General features: G+C 42.5%; 1 protein-coding gene across 5 annotated transcripts in view; it reads right to left on the bottom strand.

The window, feature by feature from the left end:
* Positions 1-24,407, bottom strand: part of NINL (ninein like) — a 107,518-nt gene that overhangs the window by 68,862 nt on the left and 14,249 nt on the right. Inside the window, exon 1 of one of the 5 annotated variants that reach the window (XM_079946566.1) lies at positions 22,493-23,984. The exons of the other annotated variants lie outside the window; for them this stretch is intronic. The gene's annotated coding sequence lies outside the window, so the exon portion shown is untranslated. Of the gene's footprint in view, positions 1-22,492; positions 23,985-24,407 lie in introns of those variants that run through there. 5 annotated transcript variants of the gene reach the window in all.

Raw genomic sequence — 24,407 nt, 5'->3', positions numbered from 1 at the left:
TATATATATATATACATATACATATATATATATATATTTACTTATTTTTGTATGCATGCATGCCGCGCCTCAGGGTATGTAGGATCTTACTTCCCTGACCAGGGATCTAACCTGCGTCCTCTGCAGCGGAGTCCTAACCACTGGACTGCCAGGGAAGCCCCTCTGCGTTTTTCTTCCATACGTTACACTCCAACTTCAAACAGTGAAGAGGGAGAGTATTAGAAACGCTGATGGCACGTCCCTGGTGGTCCAGCAGGTAAGATTCCTCGCTCCCAATTGCAGGGGGCCCGGGTTCGATTTCTGGTCAGGGAACTAGATCTCACCTGCCACAACTAAGATCCGCCACAGCCAAATAAATAAATAAATATTTGAAAAAAACAAAACGCTGACCTTCCACACCCACCTCCTGGAACAGTGGCAGGTACGTGTTTTACGACGGACTCCTGTTGTTTTGTCACGGCTAGAAGACGGATGTTTTAGGAAAACAAAGCCAACCTGCCAACTGTTTCCCCAAAGCCACTCCTGTTGCCCCTCCCCCAAGGTGATTTCTAAAACTGTATGAGTATTTTCTGTAAGACTCTTCATAAGACCTGGCAGCTCTGGCTCCTTCACTCCACTGGTGTGACGGAACCAAAAACATGCAAAGCCATGGAGTCCATGCTGGGTAAACAGTCGCACATCATGTGGCCTAAACTGCTTCTCACAGATGCTACAAAGTCAGACACTGTCCAAGACAGGAAAAATAGAACACACTTGACAAATTGTCTAAAAGTGAATCATACTTTAGCTGTACTCTTCATGGAGCAATAAAAAGAATAAATAAAAAGAAAAGTGACTCTGACATACCCTAATTAAAGTCAACAAAATGCTATGGGCTTGTCCTTGAGAATCTTGGGGATATTAAAATAGCCTGCATGTAAGGAAGGAGCAGTGTATGGGGGACCATATCTCTCTTAGTCTGTTATGGCTACTATAACAAAATACCATAGATGGTAGTTTATAAACAACAGAAACTTATGGCTCACAGTTCTGTGGGCTGGAAGTCCAAGATCAAGGTGCCAGCCTGGTCACGTTCTGGTGGGGCCCACTTCCTGAGTCTTACGCTGGCACCTTCTTGCTGTGTCCTCACCTGGTGGAAGGGATGAGGGAACTCTGTGGGGCCTCCATATAAGGGCACTAATCTCATTCCACCCTACTGACCTATGTCAGCACCTCCCAAAGACCCCACCTCCTGACACCACCACGTTTGGGGGTTAAGATTCCATATATGAACCTAGGGAACACACACACTCAGACCACAGGAGTATCTTCCAAGCTCAATTCTAGAACTTCCTAAACATTCCAAAGCTAACTTCTTCAGCCATCACCATATGTGAATTACACCATGCACTTTTATTTAAGGGAAAAGAAAGCTTACAAGGTAAAGTGGCTAAGATATTATTATGAACCAAATGTTTGTGTCTCCTGAAATTCATATATTGAAGGCCTAACCCCTCAGTGTGGCTGTATTTGGAGATGGGGCCTCTAAGGAAGTAATTAAGGTAAAATAAAGTCACAAGGGTGGGGCCCTGATCCAGTAAGATTCATGTCCTTATAAGGAGAGACATCAGAGAGCTCTCTCCCCACAGGTGAGCTAAGATGTGAGCAGACAACAAGAAGGCAGTCGTCTGCAAACAAGGGGAGAGTCCTCACCAGAACCAACCCTGCTGACACCTGCATCTCCGACTTGCAGGGTCCACAGCAATGAGAAATGAACTTGTATTGTTTCAGCCATCCAGTCCGTGGTATTTGTTATGGCAGCCCAAACAGAATCATACAGATTTAATAGCTTTTGAGAAAATGTATTTCATCTTTCACATATGGAAGTAAATAAAGTAAAAGACTTCTTATTTTTTTAATATTTATTTATTTATTTGGCTGTGCTGGGTCTTAGCGGTGGCACTCGGGATCTAGTTCCCTGACCAGGGATCGAACCCAGGCCCCCGGCATTGGGAGCACAGAGTCTTAACCAATGGACCACCAGAGAAGTCCAAATGACTCATTAAGAAAGATTCACGAACAAACATTTCCTAAGCCCCTTCTATATGCTAGGCTCCAGATGCTGCTCTCATGAACTAATGTTAGTAGCAAGGATTTTGCTGCCATGATTCCAAGGCAGAAATCGATGGAAATGAAGAGACCACTGGAAAGGCCTCTAACTTGACAGAGGACTTGGCTAGAGATACCGCCACCAGCAGAGGGAGGTTCAACCATGTCTGGGTAGGAACTGGTCATGCAGAGACGTCCAGTTTGTGCAGCATGTGAAATGGGCTGGTTGGGTATGAAAACACAGCCAACCAAGAGGAAAACTGGCTCGTGAACACACGGATGCTTGATTAGTCCAGGTGAATCATTAATTTTAGAAATCCATGAAGATCCAAAGATAGAAACTATCAGATGAGCAGAAACTCATGGAGGCTGCAGGGTCTACGCCGTGCAGGCTGGGTGGCAACCTGTCAGCAGAGGGAGGGGAGGCCCTGCTTGGCACTGCCTGTGATGGGACCTCCTGTGGGACTGGGAGACATCGAGTCTACACTGGGGCAGGAGGAACAACACAGACCCCTGCCTGCCCCACAGATTTCGCCTTAAATTTCTGAAAGTCTCCAAAATCAGACAAGGACCTGCACTGCTAGATTCCCCAGAGCTTTGCAATTCATTGCTACATTTGTCACAAAGATTTTTTTAAAGATTCAAATTTATTAGTAAATGCTTTATTATCTGAATGAAAACTATTCACTAATCTGACTAGTTACAAAGTTAATAACAAAAAAATTAGTAACCTTCACTCCTATAGTCAAATAACAAGCAGTTAGTAGATATAATGAAGAAAAAGGCCTATTTACATTAAAATAAATACACAGGATGGGCTTCCCTGGTGGCACAGTGGTTAAGAATCCACCTGCCAATGCAGGGGACACTGGTTTGAGCCCTGGACTGGGAAGATCCCATGCCACGGAGCAACTAAGCCCGTGCGCCACAACTACTGAGCCTGCACTCTAGAACCCACAAGCCACAACTACTGAGCCCGCGTGCCACAACTACTGAAGCCCACAGACCTAGAGCCCATGCTCCACAACAAGAGAAGCCACTGGAATGAGAAGCCTGCACACCGCAACGAAGGGTAAGCTCCGCTCCCTGCAACTAGAGAAAGCCCGCATGCAGCAACAAAGCCCCAACAAAAATAAATAAGTAAATAAATAAAATACACAGGAATAAGCTTAAGGAATGTTCAAGATCTGTATGAAGAAACGTTTTAATGTTCCTGAAAGGCACAGAGAAAAGACTTTAACAAATGCAAAGAGATACCACGTTCTTGCAGAAGGAGGCACAAGTCTCCTTCATCTATACATTTAACGTGTCTGCAGTAAAAATATAATGGGGGGCTTCCCTGGTGGCGCAGTGGTTGAGAGTCCGTCTGCCAATGCAGGGGACACGGGTTCGTGCACCGGTCCGGGAAGATCCCACATGCCGCAGAGCGGCTGGGCCCGTGAGCCATGGCTGCTGAGCCTGCGCATCCGGAGCCTGTGCTCCTCAACGGGAGAGGCCACAACAGTGAGAGGCCCGCGTACTGCGAAACAACAACAACAACAACAACAACAACTCTATATATATATATATATATATATATATATAAAATGGGGTATTTTGGGGATATAGACAAATTGTTTCCAAGGTTTGAATAAATAAGCAGAAAAGTCAGGATTTTCTGAAAAGAAAGAAGAATAAGAGAGGACCAACCCTATGAAGTGTTAAAACAATTACAAAGCTGCAATAATTTAAAGAAGGTAGTATTTATTAGTGTAAGTCCAGAGAAAAAGAGCCACTGAACAGAAACAGAAAACGTCTAAAAAAAATAGATGAAGACGTACACAGGAATCTAGCATATGATCCAGGTGACACTGCATAGCAAAGTAGAAAATAATTCATCGAGGAAACGCTACCCAAAAAACTGATTAGCCATATGTCAAAAAAAAATTTTTTTTGGATACCTATCTCATTCTTTTCAGCAAAGTAAATTCCAGAAGAATCAGAAATTTAAACAAACAAAAAATTAATCTATAAAAGAACTAGAATGAAATGCAGCTTTTGCATCATCCTTAAAAGAGTGGGAAGTGGGCTTCCCTGGTGGCGCAGTGGTTGGGAGTCCGCCTGCCGATGCAGGGGACACGGGTTCGTGCCCCGGTCCGGGAGGATCCCACATGCCGCAGAGCGGCTGGGCCCGTGAACCATGGCCGCTGGACCTGCCCGTCCGGAGCCTGTGCTCCGCAGCAGGAGAGGCCACGGCAGTGAGAGGCCCGCGTACCGCCAAAAAAAAAAAAGAGTGGGAAGTTTGACTTAAAAGTCAAAATTTCTATGAACAAAAGAATAACATCAGAAGATAAATAGCAAAGAAAAAAACTTCTAATATAAATCACAACAAAAGGCTAATTTACTTAACAAAGAGCCCCTAAAATCAATAATGAAAAAGATTTACACCTTAAGTGATCTAGCAAAGGAACTAGATTGCATACAAGGAAACACAAACGGCTCTTAAGCATGTGAAGAGATGCTTACCTGTACTTACTCATCAGAAGAGAAATACAAACGAAGCACAATGACATATGACTTTCCACTTATCAGATTGTGGATTGGTTTGCTGGGGCTCCATAACAAGGTACTATACACTGGGTGACTTAAAACAACAGAAATGTATTTTCTCACAGTTCTGGAAGCTAGAAATCCAAGACCAAGGTGCTGGCAGAGTTGGTTTCTTCTGGAGTATCTCTCCTTCCTGCTGTGTCCTCACATGGTCGTCCCTCTGCGTCTGCCTGGATCCTAATCTCTTTTTCTTGTAAGGACACCAGTCACACTGGACTATGGCCACCTGTTGGGCTGCCCCCCTGAAGGGCCTGCAAGCCTTGTAGTTGCCCTGCTGCGAGACCGAAGAAAGACCCCAGATACAGCGACAGAGACGTCCACGGTTTATTGAACAGAGAATCTTACAAGTCTGAAGTAGAAGGTCCTCAAGAATTTTGCTGCAGCTCCTGGGATGGCCCGGCTGGTAGGTGTGGTCAGGAAGCAGCTGTGTGCCTCCGTCAAGGTGCTTCAGCTCACAGGGCCTGGGCTTCCTGAGACACCAAATGAGGCCAACCCTTATGGCCCAAGGCACCTTCCATGCTCTGACATCCTAGTTCTCTCCGGTCCAGCATGATGATGTCTTTGGGCTCCACTCACTACTGAGCTCCGCAGGTGTCCAGGGGTGAGGCCGCAGAGACACCAGGCCTTTGAGTCCACGCCTCCCACACCCGGAACCCCCAGAACCAAGTTTTTCCCAGACACTGTCTCCTGTCTCCCTCTGGCCTTTGCATGGACTCTGGATCAACGTCTGCTGAGTCTCACTTTCTCTCTCCCTCTCCTGCTCTGGGCTGGGGAAAAGGTGACATGAATTTTTCTTTGACATCCATGCAAAGACTGGCAGAAACTCATTATGCATCATTAGCAGAACACTAATTATGTAACCAGAGGTACTGGAGCACAGTGCATGATGGTTAAACAGACCCCGTCTTAAACATCAATAGGGAAACGCCCTGATACTTTGGAGCTCCAGAATCGACATTCTGGAATGACACTCAGAACGACAACTACATTTGTCATTCTTTCCAACAAACTTCACAATGTCCTGAACACACTGAAATGTTTTTTAAAATGTGTCTACACGGAAAAACTTGATCAGGTCAGTCTCAGAACACGAAAGACAGTATTTACTAGGCTCTAGCCCAACTCGCTGTACACATGGCCATCCACAAATATGCAGCCAAAGATGAAAATGGATCAGAAATGGACTCAAAGCTGACAGGACAGTGAAAAAGAACATATAAATAAAACATCCAACATAACATAACGGAGGGCACTTGTCTCTCTTTTCCAGACACTTTGGATCACATCACATTTACTCAAAGGAAAAGGGACTGCCCAACAGACATAGAAAAGTGAATGTATTACAAAGCTATTTCCCTTAAGCCTTCTCTCATTTTCTCCCTCCTCCACTCAAGTAAAAGATCTATTAAAAGAACTGTAATACGTAATCCTCTGGGCTTGTGAGGCCAACTGCACCTTTACCCTATTAATCAAACACTGAAGTGGATTCCAGAGGTTTTGTTCCAAGCCAGGCTGACACAACGCAGACAGACACCACCTCCCAACGATCTTCTGTGGGAATCAGGGTGGGCTCCACGCCTGGCCAAGGCCTTCGGGTGGAGTCAACTCAGCCAGGTCTAGAAACGCCCCCTCGGGAGGCTGGAAAGATCCAGGTGCCAGGCTAAGCCCAGGAGAGAGCAACAGAGGGACGGAGCAGGTCCTGGGAAAAGGAAGGAGACACAGAGGAATTCAAACAAGCTCTCTGGTCAGTCCTCACAGCTTCGATGACAGGTTCTGGATGGGCCCCCCTGGTGTGCCATTAGTTCGGGGATCCAATAAATGAGCAACTTCACCTCTGACGAGAGCCCCCCTGAACCAGAGCAGCTGCACACTGACTTACCTCCCCACGGCTGCACGTGAGGACACAGGCCTCAGGGACCTGCAGTCTCTCCACCTCTCTGCTGCCAGAAGTTCTCTCTCATCCTTGCTTTACGCTAGAATCTTAACTGAAGCACTTTGGGAAAAGAAGAGTGTGATCTAAGGCAAAGGCTGGAGGAATGGCACTTTAAATGGAGCCGTGCGCTGATGGGTCCTGGGTGTCCCGACTCCTCTGAGCAACTGCATCCCTAACCGGTGGCTTGTGGGCAACATCAGGAAAGGCTTTTTCTCATTTCCTTTATGGTTAGAGACAACTTTGAGAAAAAGAATCATCATTCCACAGCGAAGATACGTTCCTCTGGTTCAAAGGCGGTGCAAACTGGCCTGAAGAAATTCCAGCTGGGTTAGTGGGGAAACACGGGTCACGAGGAAAGCCTGAACAATACCTCATTCCCTTAATGAAAAATACACACCATGCACCCCGGATTGTGTGAGCCTGGGTCGAGAAGGACTGTCCTTCCCACGCCTTTCCCCACGGGGAAGACAATGGAGAAGGAAAGAGCATCCCAGTGACATACCTGCGACAGGTGAATGTGGGCTCGTAAAAGAAACCATGGTGCATCATAGACAGAATGACACTCCCTACACACCTGAATTTAAGGTTTGTAATTTATATGCAGTACCAAACTTGTGATCAACTCTGCAGCAGCACGGAAGGGAGACCAGTGGGGGAGGGGACAGCTGGGGGAGCAGCTGGCAGGCTGGGGGTGTGGACGCCGATAATCCATTAGGTGGCATGGGCAGGAGGCGTCCTTCCTTGTTTTACAGCTTGTGGACGGAGGTCATGTGATATTAACATTTCAGGTCACATTACTGTTACACTGTTTGAAACTCTTTAAATACTAAAACAACCCTACTCCATTTTGCAGGTGAGAAACGACAGGTTTCACTATATTTGCAGGTGTATATTCCTTTGAGGCTCATAGGATTTGATTCATGATTTGAGACCTTTTGCCAGTTTTGGAAAATCCTCAGCCATTATATCTTCAAATATTGCTTCTGCCCCATTCCCTCTCCTCTCCTTCCAGGACTCCAAGGACAGGGGCGTCAGACCCTTTCACGCCATCCTCTGTGTCCCTAACACTCCTCTCTCGTCCACATTTTTGCTCCTTTTGTCTACATGCTTCCCTCTGGATGTTTTCTGTAAGATCCTAACGTTTTCTTCATTGGTGCATATTCTAAACATATCCACTAAGTTAACGTTAGTTAGTTATTACAATTTTTAATTTCTCTAATTAATTCTTTTATAAACTATTATGCCCTTTGGAATAGTTCAGCATTCTGATAACATCCTAAGTCAAGATCACAGGTTGAGGGCTTCCCTGGTGGCGCAGTGGTTGAGAATCTGCCTGCTAATGCAGGGGACATGGGTTCGAGCCCTGGTCTGGGAAGATCCCACATGCCGCGGAGCAACTAGGCCCGTGAGCCACAACTACTGAGCCCGCGCGTCTGGAGCCTGTGCTCCACAACAAGAGAGACTGCGATAGTGAGAGGCCCGCGCACCGCGATGAAGAGTGGCCCCCGCTCGCCACAACTAGAGAAAGCCCTCGCACAGAAACGAAAACCCAAGACAGCCAAAAAATAAATATATAAACAAATGTGGGGTTTAAAAAAAAAAGAAAAGAATTTTTAAAAAAATCACAGGTTGAGATGAATAAAAATGAGGTTTGGTTTCTGAGAAGGCCAATCTGTTCCAGTTCACTCCTGCTCCTGGGAATGATCTTCCAGGTCCTAACCTAAATGCAAGCAGTTTGCCAGGTGCTCTACCTTGGTGAGGTCTGGACACCAGTTTCTGTCCACCTGACCCTGTGAGGCTGTCAAAAGTGCTGCTCAGCCTCCTCGCATCCTTCAGAGTATATGACGGTCCCACAACAGTGCAGCCCCAAAGGCCAGACTCCCCTTCCTGGGCTTTCACCCCCTCCAGGGCTTGACCTGTTCATGTTTTACTGCCTCCTAGTTCTCCAGGGTCTTCGAATGATGGTAAAAAACAGTCTGCCCAAATGTTTCCACTTGACTACAGCAGGAAATCTAAATGACCCAGTCCGACATGATTACATTCTAAGGTAGTTCCCAACCCTACTTATAGTCAAGGCTCACTGCTTTACCCACATACTCACTAGGTTTTTTTTGTTTTCCCATTCTTCTTGCATTTTTTTTCATTTTTTTCCCTTTATTTTAATTAATTAATTTATTTATTTTTGGCTGCGTTGGGTCTTCATTGCTGCGAGCAGGCTTTCTCTAGTTGCAGCGAGTGGGGGCTCCTCTTCATTGGGGTGCGCGGGCTTCTCACTGAGGTGGCTTCTCTTGCTGTGGAGCACGGGCTCTAGGCACAAGAGCTTCAGTAGTTGTGGCATGTGGGCTCAGTAGTTGTGGCTCACGGACTCTAGAGCACAGGCTCAGTAGTTGTGGCGCATGGGCTGAGTTGCTCCGCAGCATGTGGGTTCTTCCCAGACCAGGGCTTGAACCCATGTCCCCTTCATTGGCAGGCGGATTCTTAACCACTGCGCCACCATGGAAGTCCCTCCTCTTGCATCTGACTTTCCATCTTGAACTATCTTTCTTTTGCCTAGAGTACAGCACTTAGAACTTCATTTTGGGTCTGTGGGTGGCAAACTGTTTTTGTCTGTTTAAACTTTCTTCCTTTCATCTTCATTCTTTTTTCCTTAATTAATTAATTTATGGCTGAGTTGGGTTTTTGTTGCTGCGTGCGGGCTTTCTCTAGTTGTGGTGAGTGGGGGCTACTCTATGTTGCAGTGTGTGGGCTTCTCATTGTGGTGGCTTCTCTTGTTGTGGAGCACAGGCTCTAGGTGCATGGGCTTCAGTAGTTCTGGCGCGCAGGCTCAGTAGTTGTGGCACACAGGCTTAGTTGCTCCATGGCATGTGGAATCTTCCCAGACGAGGGCTCAAACCCATGTTCCCTGCATTGACAGGTGGAATCTTAACCACTGTGCCACCAGGGGAGTCCCTCACCTTCACTCTTTTTTTTTTTTTTTTTTTTTTGTGGTACACGGGCCTCTCACTGTTGTGGCCTCTTCCGTTGCAGAGCACAGGCTCCGGATGCGCAGGCTCAGCGGCCATGGCTCACGGGCCCAGCCGCTCCGCGGCATGTGGGATCTTCCCAGACGAGGGCTCAAACCCGTGTCCCCTGCATCGGCAGGCGGACTCTCAACCACTGCACCACCAGGGAAGCCCCCCCACCTTCATTCTTGAAGGATGTTTCCACTGGGCATAGATTTCCTTTATCATGTTGAAAATCATCCATCTTCTGTTCATTGTTACTGTTGAAAAGGCAGTTGTGGGCTATCTGTTGCCCCTAAAGTAATCTGTCTTTCTTCTCTGGCTGCTTTTAATAATCTCTATTTTAGTTTGTTTTCTCTCATTTCTATTAATACATTTACACTATGATGTACTTTTTAATTTATCCTGCCTGGGATTCACTAATTTCTTGACTCTGTGGGCTGATGTACCATTAGTTCTGGAAAATTCTCATATATTATTTCTTCAATTATTGCCTCTGCACTGTTGTCCCTTTCCTGCTAAGACTCAAATCACAATGTGTTAGAACTTTTCCAACAAGCCACTCTGTCACTTATTCCTGTCACTTCTTTAGTTCTACATGCTGCATTGTGTATAATTTTTACTTACCCACCTTCCAGTTTACTAATTCTTTCTCCAGCTCCATCTAATCTACTGTGAAGCATGTCCATATCGATGGCTTAATTTTAGTCACCATATCTTTAAGTTGTAGGATTTCAATTGTGTTCTTTTCTAATTTGCTGTGTTGCTTTTTATTACTTTTTACTGAATAATTCCATGCTGAAATTTCCAAGCTTGGCTTTTATTTCTTTTGTTATGATTAGGATATTTGTTTTAAAGTCTCTGTCTGATCATTCTAATATCTCATGTCTTTGTGGCTCTGTTTCTGTTGTCTTTTGTTCCTGCTGGTCCTGGTTCATAGTATCTTGTTTGTTTCTTTGTGTGTCTGGTTATAATTGACTATCTGTGAACATTGTACATGAAAAATTACTTGGGGTATTATTTTTTGATGCATGGGATAATTAAATCTTCCTCTGGAGAAAATGTTCAATTTGCTTCTGCCAATAGTTTTCTGTGGGCAATAACAATCTGAGACAAATCCTTTTTTAATAGATTTATTTATTTATTTACTTTTGGCTGTGTTGGGTCTTCTGAGACAAATCTTAAACTACATTCAAGATTTCAAATTCTTTGAACCACAGAAGTTGTATTATACTACAAGCCACTGCAGGTAAATGGAATACTTCTACTACTTTCCCCAGTCAAAAGGAGGGATGGTTTGGTTAGTTAAATAACCTAGAAACAGAAGTTTTACCTGAAATTCTCTTTACTGAATAACCTATCTTGGATATTATTCCATATGTGTATGCACAAATACGTTAAGATGTAAATGTAAATATCACTCAGTTATAGAAAGAGCTTCCTCATTCTTTGCTACACCTACATGTACCACATTTGCTTAACCAATTTCCTATCAATGAGCATACATTGATCAGATATATATAAATACATATATTTCTTTTTCATGTTCTTTTCTATTATGGTTTATTACAGGATATTGAATATAGTTCCCTGTGCTATACAGTAGGTCCTTGTTGTTTATCTATTTCATATATAGTAACTTGTATCTGCTAATCCCAAACTCCTAATTTATCCCTCCCCCCATCTTTCCCCTTTGGTAAACATAAGGTTGTTTTCTATGTCTGAGAGTCTTTCGGTTTTGTAAATAAGTTCATTTGTATCATGTTTTAGATTCCACATATAAGTAATATCATATAATATTTGTCTTTCTCTGACTTCACTTAGTATGATGATCTCTAGGTCCATCCATTTTGCTGCAAATGGCATTATTTCATTTTTTATGGCTGAACAGTATTCCATTGTATATATATACCATGTCTTCTTTATTCATTCATCTGTCGATGGACATTTAGGTTGCTTCCATGTTTTGGCAGTTGTAAATAGTGCTGCTAGCGTTGCTATGAACATTGGGGTGCATGTATCTTTTCAAAATAGAGTTTTCTCCAGATATATGCCCAGGAGTGGGATTTCTGAATCATATGGCAACTCTAGTTTTAGTTTTTTAAGGAACCTCCATACTGTTTTCCATAGTGGCTGCACCAATTTACATCCTGACCAATAGTGTAGGAGGGTTCCCTTTTCTCCACACCCTCTCCAGCATTTGTTATATGTAGACTTTTTAATGATGGCCATTCTGACCAGTGTGAGGTGATACCTCATTGTAGTTTTGATTTGCATTTGTCTGATAATTAGCAATGTTGAGCATCCTTTCATGTGCCTATTGGTCATCTGTATGTCTTCTTTGGAGAAATGTCTATTTAGGTTTTCTGCCCATTTCTTTTTTTGCTTGTTTTTTTATTATTGAGTTGTATGAGCTATTTGTATATTTTGGAAATTAAGTCCTTGTCAGTCGCAGTATTTGCAAATATTTTCTCCCAGTCCATAGGTTGTCTTTTTGCTTTGTTTATGGTTTCCTTTGCTGTGCAAAAGCTTATAAGTTTGATTAGGTCCCATTAGTTAATTTTTACTTTTACTTCTATTGCCTTGCGAGACTGACCTAAGAAAATATTGGTACAGTTTATGTCAGAGAATATTTTACCCATGTTCTCTTCCAGGAGTTTTATGGTGTCATGTCTTATATTTAAGTCTAAGTCATTTTGAGATTATTTTTGTGTATGGTATGAAGGAGTGTTCTAACTTCATTAATTTGCATGCAGCTGTCAAACTTTCCCAACACCACTTGCTGAAGAGACTGTCTTTTCTCCATTGTATATTATTGCCTCCTTTGTCAAAGGTTAATTGACTGTAGCTGTGTGAGTTTATTTCTCAGTTCTCTATTCTGTTCTATGGATCTATATGTCTGTTTTTGTGCCAATACCAAGTTGTTTTGATTACTGTAGCTTTGTAGTATTGTCTGAAGTCTGGAATGGTTATGCCTCCAGCTTTGTTGTTTTTCCTCAGGATTGCTTCAGCAATTCTAAGTCTTTTGTGATTCCATATAAATTTTAGGATTACTTGTTCTACTTCTGTGAAAAATGTCATGGGTAGTTTGATAGGGACTACATTAAATCTGTAGATTGCTTTGGGTAGTATGGTCACTTTAACATTATTAATTCTTCCAATCCAAGAGCAAAGCATAGATTATTTCTAATATTTTGCTGTTATAAACAATACTACAGTAAATAATCTTATACATAGGTCATTGAGCACATGCATTAGCACATCTGAAAGATGTATTACTACAAATGATGGAAATACTGGGACAAAGGATCTGCACACTTACGATTTTGATAGATATGGCCAAATGCTCTGCATCTAATTTAAATGGGACACACCAGCAGTTTGTGTCCTCATACCCTCATCAACACAGTGTCACAAGTATTTTTATTTATACTTTTGGGTTGTTTTTTTTTTTTAGTATTTTTAAAATTACAAGACAGGACAATATAATATATATTACTGCAACGTTTTTTTTTCAATTAACAATATGTCATGAATAATGTTCCAGGTAGATAAACAGAACACTAACACACTTTTTCTAAGTAAAATTTATACTGAAGTATAAATATTCAGGACTTCTCTGGTGGTCCAGTGGTTAAGACTCCACGCTTCCACTGCAGGGGGCACAGGTTCGATCCCTGGTTGGGAAAGATCCCACCTGCCATGTAGTGTGGCCAAAAAAAAAAAAAAAGAATAAATATTGAAAGATAAAAGTACACAAATCATAAAAGTATGGCTCAAGGAATACTTACAAAGAGAACACACTCATGTAACTACCATCCAGAATAAGAAGATACTGACAGAAGGCCCCATTAGTCATTATCCACAAAAGTAATAAAATGATTCTAACACCCAGTTCCAACGTGTGTGTGTGTGTGTGTGTGTGTGTTTTCCCACACCACCAAGCAATTCTCTGATACCAGCTGGATGTCCTATAATTCTACTCAAATTTTTTAAAATTAATTAATTAATTTTATTTTTGGCTGCATTGGGTCTTCGTTGCTGCGTGCTGGCTTTCTCTAGTTGTGGCGAGCGGGGGCTACTCTGTTGTGGTGCATGGGCTTCTCATTGCGGTGGCTTCTCTTGTTGCGGAGCACAGGCTCTAGGCGTGCAGGCTTCAGTAGTTGTGGCATGCAGGCTTAGTAGTTGTGGCTCCTGGGCTCTAGAGCGCAGGCTCACTTGTTGTGGTGCACGGGCTTAGTTGCTCTGCGGCATGTGGGATCTTCCTGGACCAGGGCTCAAACCCATGTCCCCTGCAATGGCAGGTGGATTCTTAACCACTGCACCACCAACGAAGTCCCTCTACTCCATTTTGACAGTATCCACCCAGAGACAGCATCAGACCCCACAGGCTAAGGGCTCAGTCCTACAAGACTGCCCCCCACCCCGACCTTCTTCAAGCACCAAATGCAAGTCCAGGTCATCATCTGTGCTTCTGACTGAGAGGCTATAGAATGGAGGTTTTAATGACACTTTCCTTGGGTTTATTTAATTTGCTAGAGCAACAAAGAGCAGGGAGATTCAGGAAAGGAGTGATAGACACTGTGTCCATTTCCCATTTTCACAGCTTCTAGGCTGAGGGAAGCTCCAGCCCACACCATGTGAAGTAGCTAAAACTTTGATAGAAAAACACAGTTTTGATAGCTTACAGAGTTTGAGGCAACCACAGCCACTGAAAAATGAGCGAGGAATCCTGAAAAGGAGAACACCAAAGAGAGAAAGCTCTGAATTCTGCAAATGTTACCTAACTCTGCAGAAAACCCATGGACTATGCATGTGTGGAGCAGCCTCCAAGTCGCTCAGACACGAATAAAAGAACTGAAATGAAATTTGAGCTGCTTCAAGAGGCAGTTTTCAGTCTGAGTCCAATCTCACTGCCTACTAAAACAAACACAAATGAACACTCTTCAGAGAAATGTAACAGAACCTTCATTCTCCACAACACAACTTCACAATGTCAAGGATACAAACCAAAAGTATTCACAAAAATGAAGAATCAGGAAAGAGTAAGCCATTCTCAAGAGAAACCACAACCAGAGATTAACCTCAAGATGAATGAGATGTTGGAATTAGCTGCTTTAAAATCCTCTGCCAGCATAATTATACTCAAGGATGTGAAAGAAAAGATTCTCTTAATGAATGCACATATCGAAAACCTCACCAGAGAAACAGAAACTATAAGACAGAGTTAAATGGAAATCTGAGAACTAAAAAACACAACACCTGAAATCTGAAAATTCCAATGAAGGGCTTAACAGCAGGATGGATATGACAGAGGAAAAAGTCAGCAAACTTAAAGATAGATGAATAGAAATCATTTAATCTTAAGAAAAGAGAAAAGGGAATTTTTAAAAGATTAGCCTCAGGGATTAAAGAGACAATTGCCAAAGGTCTAGCATACATCCTAGAAGGAGAAGAGAGAGAATTAGGCAGAAAAACAGACTGAAGGACAAATGGCATAGATTATCCTAAATTAGGTGAAAAACAAAAATTTACAGATTCAGGAAACTCAGTAAACTCCATTTAGGATGAATGTTAATAAAGTTATACCCAGGCACATCAGAGTCAAACTGATAAAAACCAGTATAAGGAGAAAATCCTTGAAAACAGCCAAAGAAAAACAACACATCACATATAAGGACACAACAATTCAAAATGACTGCTGACTACTCATCAGAAACAATGGGCTCCAGAAAACGATGCAACTTCATCTTTAACATGCTTAAAACAAAACAAAAGGAAAACTCTGTCCAACTATAATTTCATACACAAAAAAATATCCATCAAGAGTGAAGATAAAATAATTTTTGATTTAAAAAAAGCAACTAAGAGAAATGCCAGCAGGCCTGTTCTAAAATAAATGGTAAAGGAAGCTCTTTAGCTGAAGAGAAATTATACCAGATGGAAACATATTTTTGGAAAGGAATAAACAGCATCCAGAAAAGTAAATATTGGAGTAAAATAAGAGAAAAAAGTCTTAAACTTGGAAAAAATACAAACAACTAAAGTAAAATAATCATAATGTTGTCTCGTCAAATTTATAACATATGCAGATGTAATACACATAAAATCTAAACTATCATGAAATGGGTGAGATGGATGTATACATTTGCAGGATTTCTATATTACATGTGAAAGTGGTAGAATATTAACTCCAAATAAACTATGAAAAGTTAAGTCTACAAAAAAACCTGCACACAAATATTTACAGCAGCTTTATTCATAATTGCCAATACTTGTTAATAACCAAAATGTCCTTCAATAGGTAAATAGATAAACTGTGGTACATCCATACAATGGAATATCATTCGCCACTTTTAATTAATTAATTTTTGGCTGTGTTGAGTCCTTAACTGGGGAAGTCCCTATTCACCACTTTTAAAAAATGAACTATCAAACCATGGAGGAACCTGAGATGCACACTACTAAGTGAAAGAAGACAATCTAAAACGGCTGCATGCTGGGGCTTCCCTGGTGGCTCAGTGGTTAAGAATCCGCCTGCCAATGCAGGGCACACGGGTTCAAGCCTTGGTCCAGGAAGATCCCACATGCCATGGAGCAACTAAGCCCATGTGCCACAACTACTGAGCCTGCGAGCCACAACTACTAAGCCCGCGCGCTACAACTACTGAAGCCCACGCGCCTAGAGCCCGTGCTCTGCAACAAGAGAAGCCACTGCAATGAGAAGCCCATGCACCGCAACAGAGAGTAGCCCCCACTCGCCGCAACTAGAGAAAGCCTGCGTGCAGCAACAAAGACCCAATGCAGCCAAAAATAAATAAAATAAATTTATTTTAAAAATAAATAAATAAGTAATAAAATAAAAAGGCCACATGCTATATAATTCCAGGTATATGACATTCTGGAGAAAGTAAAACTGTGGAGACAGTAAAAAGATCAGTGGTTGCCAGGGGTGATGATGGAGCATGGCTGAACAGAGCACAGGGAATTTAGCACAATGAAACTTCTCAGTATGACACTGTAAAGGTGGAAACGTTATTATGCACTTAAAAAACCCACAGCATGTAAAACACAGAGAGTGAACCATAATGTAAACTATGGACTCTGGGTAATAATGATGTCAAGCAATGTAGGTTCGGTGAGGGATGTTGATGGTGGAGGAGGCTATGGGGTGGGAGAAGTATATGGGAACTCTCTGTACTGTCTATTCAATTTTGCCGTGAACCTAAGAGTGCTCTAAAAAAATAATGTCTATTAAAATTTTTTTAAGAAAACAGAAAAAATGTTGGATAAAATACTGATTATGATACAACATTTATGACCCTTGAGAACATTATGCCTAATGAAAGAAGCCAGTCATAAAAGACCACATATAGTATGACTTCATGCATATGAAATGTTCAGAATAGGCAAATCTATAGAGATAGAAAATAAATTAGTGGTTGCCCTGGGCTAGTGGGGGCGGGGTGTCAGAAAGAAATGGGGAGTGACTGCTAATGTGGAATTCTTTAGAAATGATGAAACTGTTCTAAAATTTGTTGTGGTCATGGTTGCACAACTCTGTGAATATACTAAAAACCACTGAATTATACATATTAAATGGGTGAATTGATGATATGTGAATTATATTTCATTAAAGCCTGTCATTTTTTTTAGAGTAAAGCTGCAATTTTTAAAAAGTAACTGGTTAGAACCCATACCACGCATACTTTAAACATTAGAATGCTGAAGAGACCATATTAATAGACTTCTAGAGACAGGGTTTTATCAAAGATAGACTTTTCATAGTGATAATTCAGCAGGAAGGCACGTCATAAATATCCACATGCTTAACAATAGAGTCTCAAAATAAACAAAGCAAAAACTGAAAGAACCAAAGATAGAAATAGACAATCCCACAATTATAGTTGGAAATTTTAACACCAGTTTCTCAGCAGGTGATAGAACTAGATTCCCCACCCCCCCAAAAAAAAATCAGTAACGATACAGATGATCTACACAACACCATCGACTACCTTGCCTAAAAATAAATATGCTGGGACCTCCCTGGTGGTGCAGTGGTTAAGAATCCGCCTGCCAATGCAGGGGACACGGGTTCGAGCCCTGGTCTGGGAAGATCCCACATGCCGCGGAGCACCTAAGCCTGTGTGCCACAACTACTGAGCCTGCACTCTAGAGCCCGTGAGCCACAACTACTGAGCCCATGTCCCACAACTACTGAAGCCCTCGCGCCTAGAGCCTGTGCTCTGCAACAAGAGAAGCCACCACAATGAGAGGCCCACACACCGCAACAAAGACCCAATGTAGCCAAAAATACATACATACATACATAAAATAAATATGCTGAGTACAGTGAGCAGTGGCTAAGCATTCATTTCATAATAATTTTTTGTCTCCTCAGAAAGTATAAGGATCTTTCAGCGGTCTGAAATCTTTCTTTAAGTCTTCGTAAAGAAGCTGACCAAGGTAATTTGCACTGATGCCTTCTTCCTTCTTAACATCCTTTTCCAAACACGAAGATTCATTCAAAACCATTCCATTTCCCCCAAGGCACAGTCCCCTTATTCTTTCCTCTTAGACTTTTTTTTTTTTTCTTTTGCGGTACGCAGGCCTCTCACTGTTGTGGCCTCTCCCGTTGCGGAGCACAGGCTCCAGACGCACAGGCTCAGCGGCCATGGCTCACGCGTCTAGCCACTCAGCAGCATGTGGGATCTTCCCGGACCGGGGCACGAACCCGTGTCCCCTACATCGGCAGGCGGACTCTCAACCACTGCGCCACCAGGGAAGCCCTCCTCTTAGACTTTTAAATTCTCTACTTCCCAGAACCCAGGTGGTTTTGATAAGAAGCCCTGCTTCCCTTCAGAAATGTGTTGAGGGCCAATCACAGTGGTCAGTCAGAGGTAGGGTGTATCCAGGCGGGTGGTTTTTGAGTGCTACAAACACCACGCAGCAAAAAATGGACCTGGCCTGTATCCCCATTTCATCACATGGCAGCGGACCCCTGGAAGGCATTTGTTCATTTCCTAACAGCAAGCAGCGGAGTCAAGGCACAAGCTGGAGTCTCCTGCTTTTCCCGGGAGGTTGTTTCACCGCCAACGCCTTGTGATGTTCTCCAGAGTCTTAGGTTCCATAACACTGTTACTTTTCAGCGGCTACCCGCCAGGTTCTGCCTCAAGAGACCCGTACAACCGCCTTCAACATAAGTGACTATCATGTAACGACCTGCATATGGCCTGAAAAGACAGCCCCGTGTCCAGAGCATCTGCACACCAGAGAGCCCCCATCACACGGACGAGGCCACACTGGGGGCTCACGCGCCTCCATCCTAAGGATCAAGGGCCCCAGGGCACGTCCTCTCCCTCAAACCACTCGCAGGTAATACAAGTTGCTCTGCATCTGTGGGACCAGGCTAGGACAGCAGGGAGGACATTAAAGAGGAGGTAGCCCGTTCGGGGCTACGTACACCATGGGAGGATGCCAGGGACAGCTTATTTTTAAAAAGGAAGAAAGAAAAGCAAGTTGCAAAACTGTATTCTTTCATTCAAGAAATATTTACTGAGGGAATTCCCTGGCAGTCCAGGGGTTAGGACTCCGTGCTTTCACTGCTCAGGGCCCGGGTTCAACCCCTGATCAGGGAACCAGGGTCCCACAAGCTGCACGGCGAAGCCAGAAAAGAAAAAGAAAAAGAAGAAATATTTACTGAGCGTGGGCCATTCTAGGCACTTGGGACACTGCAACTAACGAAACAGACAAATGCTCTCGACTCGGCAAATAAGCAAATCCTATCTTAGATGGTGCTAAGTGGTACAAGAGAAACAAAGCAGGAGCGGGTGGGGAAGTTGGCTCACAGTTTTAAATGGGTGGACTGGGAAGACCTCCCTGTAAGGTGGCCTTTCTGCACACCTGAAGGTTCCCTCCCTTGGTCTGCATACATATGCTTCACAACCAGCCAGGTTGGCCTCAAATGATTTCAGGAGGTCCCTGAACCCCTGAGTACTCCCCTGCCTTCTTCTGAAACCTGAAATTCCTTTAATGAGGGTATAAAAAAACCTGTTTAATTACATACTCTCAAAGAGGAATATCTGATGGTTTTGGAAAAGCTGGCAGGCAGTGCTCCCATGTCACCAGGCGACCATGGAAGCACATGGCTGATGGCTCGGCTTTGCTCTGTCTTGGGAGAAGGGGGGCACCAATTCCAAGAAGACAGGGGATCACTGAGTCAGGAGGAGCAAAGGGGGATATCAGATGGCACTCATCCAGGCTCAGCTACCTCTGCCTGGTTGGTGCAGGACAGAGCAGCTGTCTGCTGCGTGGTGCTTAGGTTGTGCGGCTGACACCAGGCAATTCCAGTACACTAACCATGATGTTTACACAAGACAATTTAGCAGTCGCTGAGCACCCCGGAGACTCACCGATCACCAGCACTAAGCTGAATCCTTACCTTCTGCACCATCCACACTAAGGGGAGAGGAGAGCTCTCTAGCAGACCTGCTCTGAAAGAAACGTTAAAGAAAATTCTTCAAATGGGAAGGAAATAATACCAGAGGGAAAACTGAAATTTCAGGAATAATGGAGGAGCAATAGAAATGGCAAATAACTATGTAAATATGAGACTTTTTTGTATGTACATGTGATGGATGGATGTATGACAGCAAAAAGCAAAACTTCTAACACTGAAGCAGTTTCTGATGCATGAAGATGTAACACAAAGTGGTGGTGTGGTTTCTATGTTCCCCTTGAAGTGGCACAATCTTATTTTCAAGTAGACAGAGAAAAGCTAAATATGAGTACTGTAATCTCTAGAGCAACCACTATACAAAGATATATGGTTAAAAAATTCAAGAGTAAAACAAAAAACTTCAAGAGTGATTAAAATGGGACACTAAAAATATAGTCAATAATAATGTAGGGGAATATAGTCAATAATAACGTAATATCTTTTATGGTGACAGATGGTAACTAGACTTATGGTGATCATTTTGAAATGTACAGAAATATCAAATCACTATGTTGTACACCAGGAACTAACATAGTGTTGTAGGTCAATTATACTTCAAAAACAAACAAACAAGCTCATAGAAAAAGATATCAGATTTGTGGTTATTGGAGGAGTGTGGGGAGGGGGAATTGGATGAAGGTGGCCAAAAGGTACAAACTTCCAGTTATAAGATAAATAAATACTAGGGATGTAATGTACAACATGATAAACACAATTAACAAACACTGCTGTATTTTTTTTTTAATAATTTTTTATTTTATTTATTTTTGGCTGCGTTGGCTCATTTGCTGCGCACGGGCTTTCTCTAGTTGTGGCAAGCGGGGGCTACTCTGATGCGGTGCAGGAGCTTCTCTTGTGGAGTACAGGTTCTAAGCGCACGGGCTTCAGTAGTTGCAGCATGTGGACTTCAGTAGTTGCAGCATGTGGGCTTCAGTAGTCGTGGCTCGCAGGCTCTAGAGCGCAGGCTCAGTAGTTGTGGCTCACGGGCTTAGTTGCTCTGCGGCATGTGGGATCTTCCCGAACCAGGGCTCGAACCTGTGTCCCCTGCATTGGCAGGCGGATTCTTAACCACTGCACCACCAGGGAAGCCCCACTGCTGTATGTTATATATGAAAATTGTTAAGAGAGTAAATCCTAACAGTTCTTATCACGAGGAAAAAATATTATTTTTTCATTTTCTTTTATTTTGTATCTATATGAAATGATAGGTGTTCACTAAACTTATTGTGGTAACTATTTCATGATGTATGTAAGTCAAATCATTCTGTACATCTTAAACTTACACAGTTTTGTATGTCAATTATATCTCAATAAAACTGGAAGAAAAAAATGAAATAATAAAAAGAGAAGGAATACTAAGAAACATTCAAGTAATCCAGGAAAGGAAAAGAGAGAAATAAAAATATAGAGGACAGTTATATGTCAACTGTACCTCAAAAAGCATACATACACACACACCGGGGACAAACAGAAAACAAATAATAAAATGATAGACCTATATCCAAACATATTAATGGTTACATTAAATGTAAATGGTCTAAACACAGCGACTAAAAGAGAGGGACTATGAGACCCAAATACATGCTCCCTACAAGAAATCTACTTCATTTTTTAGTAGAAGGACGGGTAAAATAAGCCATACAAACAACATTTCTTTATGTGAAGTGGCTATATTAACACCAGAAGTAGACTTTGGAGCAAGGAAATTACCAGAGATATAGAGGGGCATTAAATGACTTCAAAATGTCCACTCACCAAGAAGACATAATAATCCTAAATGTAGATACACCCAAAAATAGACCAACAAAATACATGAAGCAAAAATGGACAGAACAAACTTCTTTTTCAGTTCCACAGCTTTCCTGGGGCAAAATTCTCTGGAGCCAGCAACACATAAACACATAAACAGTAGGTGACAACTGGAGGCTGGAGATGGAGAGATGGAGTTTAAAACTCCTGGGCTGGGGGAAGGGAGAAGAGATGACACACATTCATGTGTTTTACTTCCAGGATCCCCACCAGGTCTTCATGGTAAAGACTGGAGAAAAAAAAAATCTCTCATGATTTGGACAGGGAGGAGAGGAAAACTTACAGTTTTGAAATGCACCCAGAAAAAAGTAACCATTTTGAAAAACCACCCATAGCAAATGCCTTGCCTCAAAAGAAAACTATTTTATCAGAGTCTTATCAGACCTGTGGGGAAGGGCAACTTGACAACTGGAGCGTCTTCTAGCCTTCCTGTCTTACAACAGGGAGGAAAAACAACAACAACCAAAAAAAAGAAAAAAAAGGAAAAACTAAGAAACTTCTGAAGGGCACAGTCCAGGACCTCAGGCCCACAAAAACAGTCTGACTCACAGGATTACAGAATGCTTTCCTCACCTAGCAACTCACCACCACATGCACAGGGCTCCAGTAGAAAAGCAGTTCATTACACCAAGAGAGCTGCAAGACACAGATTCCATTTCAGATAGAGTTTCTGGGGAAACCTATAGACAGTAGGGAGACAACAAAGGACACTTGAAGAATCTGAAGCCTCTACCACTTCAGCAAACGTCAAACACAGTAGGAGTTAGGATCCCTAGCCAGAAAAACATAAAACCTCACACTACACATCTACTTATTTCAGTTCCTATTATCCGATATGTCAAGTCCAGTTTTCAACAAATAGTTACAAGGTGAGCTAAAGGCAAGAAAAAGCAGAATTTGAGGAGATAAAGCAGGCATGAGAACCTGACTCAGATATGGCAAAGATTTTGCAATTATCAGACTGGGAGTTTAACTATGATTACTATGCTAGGACCTGTAATGGAAAAAAAGTGGACAACCTACAAAAACAGATGGATAATATAAGCAGAGAGATGGAAATTCTAAGAAAGAATCAAAAGGAAATGCTAGAAATCAAAAAGACAGTAACAGAAATGAAGAATGCCTTTGATAGGCTCATCAGGAGACTGGACATGGCTGAGGAAAAATCACTGAGCTTTAATTTACGTCACTAGAAACTTCTCAAACTGAAAAACAAAGAGAAAAAATAATGGAGGGGGGAAAAAAGGAAAAGAATATGCAAGAACTGTGAGACAATTACAAAAGGTGTAACATAATTAAAATATGAGAAGGGACTTCCCTGGCGGTCCAGTGGTTAAGACTCCACACTTCCACTGCAGGGGGCATGGGTTCAATCCCTGGTCGGGGAAGTAAGATCCCACATGCTGTGCAGCACAGCCAAGAAATAAAAAATAAGAATAAAAATAGGGGCTTCCCTGGAGGCGCAAAGGTTAAGAATCTGCCTGCCAAAGCAGGGACACGAGTTCAAGCCCTGGTCTGGGAAGAACCCACATGCCGCGGAGCAACTAAGCCCGTGCACCACAACTACTGAGCCTGCGCTCTAGAGCCCGTGAGCCACAACTACTGAGCCCGCATGCCACAACTACTGAAGCCTGCATGCCTAGAGCCCGTACTCCGCAACAAGAGAAGCCACTGCAATGAGAAGTCTGCACACCACAACGAAAGAGTAGCCCCCGCTCACCGCAACTAGAGAAAGCCCATGTGCAGCAACGAAGACCCAATGCAGCCAAAAATAAATAAATAAATTTATAAAAAAATAAAAATAATTTTTTTAAACAATGAGAAGGAGAAGAAACACAGAAATGAGCAGAAGAAACATTTGAAGTAATAATGGCTGAGAATTTTCCAAAATTAATGATAGATCCCAAAGTACACATCTAGGAAGTTTGGAGAACACTAACAAGGATAAATATCCAAAAAACTACACCTAGGCATATCATATTCAAACTGAAGAAAACCAAAGACAAATCCTCAAAGAAGCCAGAGGAAAAAAAAAATCTCACCTGTAGAGGAGTAAAGAATTACATCCGACTTCTCAGAAGCCATGAGCAAGAGAATGGAGTAACACATCTGAAGCATTGAACGAATAAACCACCAACCTGTAGTTGTATATCCAGAGAAATTATCCTTCAAAAGTGAAGAAGAAATAAAGACTTTCTCAGACAAACAAAAACTGAAGGAATGCATTGCCAGGAGACCTGCCTTGCAAAAACCGTTAAAAGTTCTTCCGAGAAAAGGAAAATATATATAGGTCAGAAACTCAGATCAACATTTAAAAAGGGAAAGCATAAGAGAAAGAATAAATGAAGGTGAAATAAAGTGTTTCACTTTTCTTTTTCTTTTTTTTTTTTTGGCCACACTGCATGGCTTGCGGGATCTTAGCTCCCCAACCAGGGATTGAACCTGCACCCTCGGCAGTGAAAGCACGGAGTCCTAACCACCAGGCTGC

Source organism: Stenella coeruleoalba, assembly GCF_951394435.1.
Source record: "Stenella coeruleoalba genome assembly, chromosome: 15".
NCBI classification, from domain to species: domain Eukaryota; kingdom Metazoa; phylum Chordata; class Mammalia; order Artiodactyla; family Delphinidae; genus Stenella; species Stenella coeruleoalba.
Note: the sequence above shows the minus strand (reverse complement) of the source record. Positions and strands in the feature narration are given on the sequence as shown.